Source organism: Chrysemys picta, chromosome 16, assembly GCF_011386835.1.
Source record: "Chrysemys picta bellii isolate R12L10 chromosome 16, ASM1138683v2, whole genome shotgun sequence".
In the NCBI taxonomy this organism is placed as follows: Eukaryota; Metazoa; Chordata; order Testudines; family Emydidae; genus Chrysemys; species Chrysemys picta.
The window spans coordinates 4,987,191-4,994,633 of NC_088806.1; positions in this window are offsets into that span (position 1 = coordinate 4,987,191).

Here is a 7,443-nt window from a genome sequence, read left to right on the forward strand (position 1 = left end):
GAGGATGGGAGCCAGACCAGATCAGGCCCAATGCTGCTCACTCACCAGGATGTAAATGGCCAGTGGTAGCCACTCCATAGTTCAGACTGATCCTAACATACAACTAAGATCCATTTTTAACTTCCGTGTAACTTCTCCCAAAAATTACCAGATCCCCTGAGCTCTCCTAGGCCAGGTAGGATTTGTCTGGGAGGTTTGGTAACCTTCAGAAAAGGGGTTTTGCAATTAAGGTATTTCACAAATATCCATCGTTCCCTTTCTGAACATTTTCCTAGCTTCCTACCCCCAAAATGGCTTGGCCCCAAACACCAGGTGTCTGGCTGAGTCAGACGGGGGCCTCTGGGTGTTACTGGGGGAGAGCTGGGGGATCACAAAGACCTGTGTCATGTTTATAACATTAACTCTGTAAATTATTTAAACTGCCCTTCTGCTGAGTCCTGGCTCTGCGGCAAGGGCTGCTCTGCAGAGGAAGAGGTGGGGCCCTGGATCGGGTGGGATGTGGCTAGGATTCTTGGGGGGATGGTGAGGAACAGGGAAGAATGATATGGCTGTGGGGTTGGATCCCTGAACTGTTCATTTCTAGACTGTCCTGCCTTTGGGGTTCTAGGGAAGCTGTCGAATATTTGTAAGTGAGATTTGTTGATGGGCTAACTGGGCTCCTCTAAAATTTGCAGCTTAACTCTTCAGCTAACGAAGTGGTTTGGATTTATGTGCAGTATGTCATAGTTCTCTCTTCTGTAATGCGGGGATGGACATTTGATTTGATCCTGTCCTCACTTTGCCTTTGCACTGCTGGGGACAGACTCGGCTGCACAGGTTCCCAAAGTGTGGTGGGATTGAGTCCACAGAGCTGGGTGTGTGCACATGGGGCCAGCTTCTTCTGACTGCGAGATAGAAAGAAGCTAAATATACATTTAAGGGTCCTCCTAAGGTGGCTTTTCCATGGAAGCAGTTCCTGCAGTGACCATAGCCACATGAACCCCTGATCCAAACACAGCAGCCTGTCTGGTCCTGGGATTAGCAGTGATTCCCCCCAGAGGCTGTCAAGCCTTAATGACCCAGTTTTCTTTACCACCCTGGGGCAGTTACTTGAACATTTGGGACCGGCAGGGGGCATTCTGCCATTTCCCTCTCCCAATTGCCCCCGCCCCCGCTTGCCTCTTCAGCCACCTCTCCCCTGCCGCCTGCTCACCTGCCCCCCCCCGCGCTCGCCTCTTCAGCTGCCCGTGTAACAACAGAAAAACCTCCCTCTCCCAATTGCGCCCCCACCCACCTACCTCCTCAGCCACCCTTCCCCTGCCACCAGCTCACCTGCCCCCTCCGCCTCCTCAGCCCCCCCGCCTCACCTCAGCCCCCCCTCCGGTTCACCTGCCCCCTGCTTGCCTCCTCAGCCCCCTCCTCCAGCTCACCTGTCCCCCTGCTTGCCTCCTCAGCCCCCCGCTCTGGCTCACCTGCCCCCCTACCCCACCGCCAGCTCACTTGCCTGGCCTCTTACCTTCTGCCGCTGCCCCCGCCTCCTGTCACTGGCTCACCCTCACTCTCCAGAGTCCAGCCTGACACTGGCCCCTTCATCACCCTGCCCACCTGCCAGCTTGCCTACTCACCCCATGCGGGCCACACAGTGAGCCCATGCGGGCCGTATGTTGTGCAGGCCTGACCTAGGGGTCACAGTGGATGAGAAGCTGGATATGAGTTGACAGTGTGCCCTTGTTGCCAAGAAGGCTAACAGCATTTTGGGCTGTATAAGTAGGGGCATTGCCAGCAGATCGAGGGGCGTGATTGTTCCCCTTTATGCAACATTGGTGAGGCCTCATCTGGAGTACTGTAATAATCATGGAATATCAGGGTTGGAAGGGACGTCAGGAGGTCATCTAGTCCAACCCCCTGTTCAAAGTAGGGCTAATCCCCAGATAGATTTTTATCCCAGTTCCCTAAATGGCCCCATCAAGGATTAAACTCATAACCCTGGGTTTAGCAGGCCAATGCTCAAACCACTGAGCTATCCCCCCATCCAGGGTATGGAAAAATTGGAAAGAGTCCAGCACAGGGCAACAAAAATGATTAGGGGGCTGGAGCACTTGACTTATGAGGAGAGGCTGAGGGAATTGGAATTGTTTAGTCTGCAAAAGAGAAGAATGAGGGGGGATTTGATAGCTGCTTTCAACTACCTGAAAGGAGTTCCAAAGAGGATGGATCTAGACTGTTCTCAGAACAAGGAGTAACAGTCTCAAGTTGCAGTGCGGGAGGTTTAGGTTGGATATTAGGAAAATCTTTTTCACTAGAGAGTGGTGAAGCACTGGAATGGGTTGCCTACGGAGGTGGTGACATCTCCTTCCTTAGAGGCTTTTAAGGTCAGGCTTGACAAAGCCCTGGCTGGGATGATTTAGTTGGGGATTAGTCTTGCTTTGAGCAGGGGGTTGGACTAGATTCCCTCCTGAGGTCCCGTCCAGCCCTGATATTCTATGATTCTAGTCCACTATCCTGTCTTCCAGTGGTGGCCAATGCCAGGCGCCCCAGAGGGAATGAACAGAGAAGGTAATCATCAAGTGATCCATCCCCTGTCACCCATTCCCAGCTTCTGGCAAACCAAGGCTAGGGACACCATCCCTGCCCACCCTGGCTAATAGTCATTGATGGACCTATCCTCCATGCACTTCTCTAGTTCTTTTTTGAACCTTGTTCTAGTCTTGGCCTTCACAACATCCTCTGGCAGAGAGTTCCCCGTGTTAACTGTGCGTTGTGTGAGCACCCATGGCCCTCTATGGGGCTGCCCTTCTCTTGCCCCTTCTATGATCTCATCTTTCATTGACTCCAGCGTTTTTTCTATTCATCATCAGCATCATCCCAAACAATCTGCCCTCGCCTCCTGTCCCTGAAAAGAGACAGTGTCCCCTGTCTTGTGTAAATCACTGACCTCTCTCCTCCCTCGGCACTGACTGCTCCTCCGTTTCCTTGCCCCTCAGTCTGTGCCAATGGGACCCTTGATTCTCCCTTCTCCTTCCTCATCAAGCAGCCCAGTGAATGGGAATCTTAAAAGCATGCAGGTGATTTAGGAGCAGAAACACCCTCCCACAAACAGACCTTCCATATGATTGGCACTTGACCCTCACTGCTCAGGATTGAAACTTGTGCAGGGAGATTGCTCAGCCACATCCCCACTGGCTATGAGCAAAGCAGCAGGGCAAAAGGAGAACCTGGAGATGATGGGGATTGAATCCAGAGCTTTATACATGAAAAACATGTGCTCTACCACAGAGCTACAACCCCAGACAGGCCATACTTATCAGGTGTTACATTCAGAGCCCTCCTGTTTCCAGAGCATCCAGTGGCCTATAATCATAGAATCATAGAAGATCAGGGTTGGAAGAGACCTCAGGAGGTATCTAGTCCAAGCCCCTGCTCAAAGCAGGACCAACACCAACTAAATCATCCCAGCCAGGGCTTTGTCAAGCGGGGCCTTAAAAACCTCTAAGGATGGAGATTCCACCACCTCCCTAGGGAACCCATTCCAGTGCTTCATCATCCTTCTAGTGAAATAGTGTTTCCTAATATCCAATCTAGACCTCCCCCACTGCAACTAGAGACCATTACTCCTTGTTCTGTCATCTGCCACCACTGAGAACAGCCGAGCTACATCCTCTTTGGAACCTCCCTTCATGTAGTTGAAGGCTGCTATCAAATCCCCCCCTCATTCTTCTCTTCTGCAGACTAAACAAGCCCAGTTCTCTCAGCCTCTCCTCGTAAGTCATGTGCCCGAGCTCCCCGATCATTTTCATTACTAATACAGCCTAATATGCCGTTAGCCTTCTGGACAACAAGGGCACACTGCTGACTCATATCCAACTTCTCATCCCCTTTAATCCCCAGGTCCTTTTCTTCAGAATTTAGCAAGTCAGTCCCCAGCCTGTAGCAGTGCATGGGATTCTTCCATCGTGCAGGACTCTGCACTTGTCATTGTTGAACCTCATCAAATTTCTTTAAGCTTCATGAGAAGCTCTGAGAGCCAATCATGCCCCCAGGGCATAGTTTGCCCACCCCTGAAATAGCCCCATGGTGGGACAACATCCTCAGGATTAAGAGCAAAGGACTCAGGCTGAGAACCGATTTAACTCCCCTCATCTGGGATTTAACAAATTGTCTTCCATGGAGACACTGGGAACTTGTGATAGTATTTTGTGGAGGAGGGATAGCTCAGTGGTTTGAGCATTGGCCTGCTAAACCCAAGGTTGTGAGCTCAATCCTTGAGGGGGCCATTTAGGGATCAGGGGCAAAAATGTACCTGGGGATTATTGGTCCTGCTCTGAGCAGTGGGTTGGGCTAGATAACCTTCTAACATCCTTTCCAGCTCTGATATTCTATTACATTGATCAAGACTCAGGGGGGCTGCTTTAATCTTGGTAAAAATGTGAACTTGATTCCAAGAAAGGAGAGAGGAGAAGCAGGGGGCGGTAGAAGCAGGGGAGTCCCGGGCCCTTTAAATAGCCCCCAGAGCCCTGGGGTAGCGGGGGGCTCCAGGGGCTATTTAAAGGGCCGGGGCTCCAGCTGCCTCTGCTGCATCCCCTGCCCACACCAGCCCCGCAACCCCTGCCCTGCCTGCAGCCAGCCCGTCTCCAGCCAGCCCTGCACCCCCTGCCCGAAGCCAGCCCCTGCTGCACCCCCTGCCCTCAGCTCTGCACCAGCCCTGCCCCCCCTGCCCTGCCCGCACCAGCCCCGCCCCCCTGCCCTGCCTGCAGCCAGCCCTGCACCCCCTGCCCACAGCCAGCCCCTGCTGCAACCCCTGCCCACAGCCAGCCCCTGCCGCACCCCCCTGCAGCCCTGCCCAAAGCTAGCCAGTCCCACACACACCCCTGCCTGCACCAGCCCTGCACTCCCTGCCCTGCCTGCATCCAGCCCTGCACCCCCTGCCCAGTCTCCAGCCAACCCCTGCCACATCCCCCTGCCTGAAGCCAGCCAGTCCCTCACTCCTCTGTCTCCAGCCCTGCCACACACCCCTGCGACCCTGCCTGAAGCCAGCCAGCCTGCCCCACACACCCTTGTCTCCAGCCAGCCCCACACCCTTTGCCCTGCCTGCAGCCAGACCCTACCTCCAGTCAGCCCCTGCCCTGCCTCCAGCCAGCCCCATGTCCACTGGTGCCCTGCAGTTCCCAGGGCAGTAACCCTGTACACCTGCTTCAATGAGGGGGGCAGGGAGTAGCTGGGACCCACACATGTGCACACACCCCCAGGGAGTGGCGGGGACCCACACATGTGAAACAGAGCTCATTAATAACCGATCAACAGCATATATGACACAATGTACATAATATATAATTTTATTATTTATATAGTTATGGAAAGTAAATAATACATGGAAGAAATGAAAGGCTTTTTTTTTTACATATATTTTTTTTTGGTAGTCATCCCTGCTGGGGCCCCACTGAAAATGTTCAAATTGGGCCCCGTACTTCCTAAAGCTGGCCCTGTCTCCTGGATGGTGGGAAACATCCTTTGCTGCTGCCAGGGGACAGCAGGATACTGGCGACATACCAGGGCTGGGATGAAAGGGGAATGTTACAGGGACTTTATCATACAGGCCTCATCCTGCTTCTCAGAGCCCGTAGGAGAGAATCTAGAGAAGGGTGAGTCATTTCTCAGCTGCATTCTCAGGAGAAGCCGGTAGCTGCCCTTGACCAGACACCCAGGAGAGCAACCGTGGCAGTTCTGCGGAGAGCTCTGGCTGCCAGGGGATCCAGCTAGGAGAGGGAGAGCTAGACTGGGGGCGCTGCAGTTTTGCAGTGGGGAGGAGAGCCAGAACAGTAGGGCTGTCACAGGTGGCTTTGCCGGGGGGGAGGCTCTAGGTCACATGTTGGGGGGGTGCTGGTTAAAATGAAACTGTACAAAAAAACCTTCCCTTTTGCTCCAGGGCCTCTCCCCCTTTCATGAAAATCTCCATCTCTACCCCAGCTCTCAGAAACCCCCCCTCTCTCCCATGGGTATTTTCACGGTTTCTTCCTTTTTTCATGGTCTTGTACAAATATTTTTGCCATGGAAATGATCAAGTACATTTAAAATGAGAAAAACAATCAAATAGCACATCTGAACCTCCTTCACCAGACATGGGGTTGTGTCTGAATTTTTCTACTGAAAAGTCTAGGCAGGCAGAATCACCCCTACATTTACTGTAAATCAGCCCCAGGACTTGCACCCCACAGTTCTTGGGGCTGTGGGACAGAACTGAGCTTTACTGGCAGCAGTGAGGGAAGACGGGTGGGAGAGAGCTTTCTGGGGAATATTTTAATCCTTTATGTATATATTTTTTATAGAATTAAATCAATGCAGCATCCACTCCTTGGACTCTTACCAGGAAATAACGTTTCTGTGCAAAGTACCCAAAAGTTTTAACAATAAGAAGTGAAAAGAAATTGGCCACATGGTGGCGCCAGAACCTAAGTCATGAGAAGCCATGTGATTCTTCAATGTGCATTGATGCTGAAAAGGGAGGTGTTTTCTCTTTAACTCCCAGGCCCCCAACACACTAGGCCCCACTCTCTTCCCACCGCCAGGAATGAAACCCAGGAGTCCTGAATCCCAGCTCCCCTGCTCTAGCCCACTAGACCCCACTCCCTGTGACAAAGGAGGAGCTCAGAGACTCCTGTGCTGTCTCCTTGCCTTCCTGCCCGTGTTGCACTTGAAACTCAGTTGGGTTTCCTTGGGCAGTTTTGACTTTTGCTCCCAGGAAGGGGGTAATTTTAGGTGCAGGTTCCAAATAGTGCAATGAACCAGCCAGAAGGGGCAGCAGGTATCAGTGTAGGGGCCATTGAAATAATCATAGCAACTTACTTCAGGGAAACATTTATTAATGAAACGTCAATAAAAGGTCAGAATCTGATAGTGTCAGTGTCACACTAGAGGGCGCTGTGATGGTTTTAAATTTGTCATCCAAAGCTAGCCACCACCTAGCACATGTTTCAACCTCTTCTTCTCTTCCTGTTGCTCATTATCAGAGAAGTGGAGAGAGAGTGAGCAATAGAAACAGAGACCCAGTGACTGAAGCAAACATTTTTTTTTTGCTCCTTGCTTGGCTCTGTCAGATATTTGGCTACAAACTCACCCACCACCCACTGTCTCTCTAGGCTTCAATGGGCAGGAAGAGCTCAGTTGTCAATGGGACTTGGGGAGCTCAGGACATTACTGTGAGCTGGGACCCCAGACTCACTCCCCATCCAGCTGCATCCTGGCTTGTGCACCACAAACCCTTCCCCTGTGTGATTCCTATTGCAGCTCAAATTCCCCAAGACCTCCAGTTCAGTTGAAGATGAGCCGCTGGAGGGCAAGGACATCTCCCATCCGTGGCTGGAGCTTGGACCTGACAGTGCCCGAGACCAGGAGGGACTGCCAGAGCTGCCGGTCACACCAGGGCCGGCTCCAGGCACCAGCGAAGGAAGCAGGTGCCTGGGGCGGCCA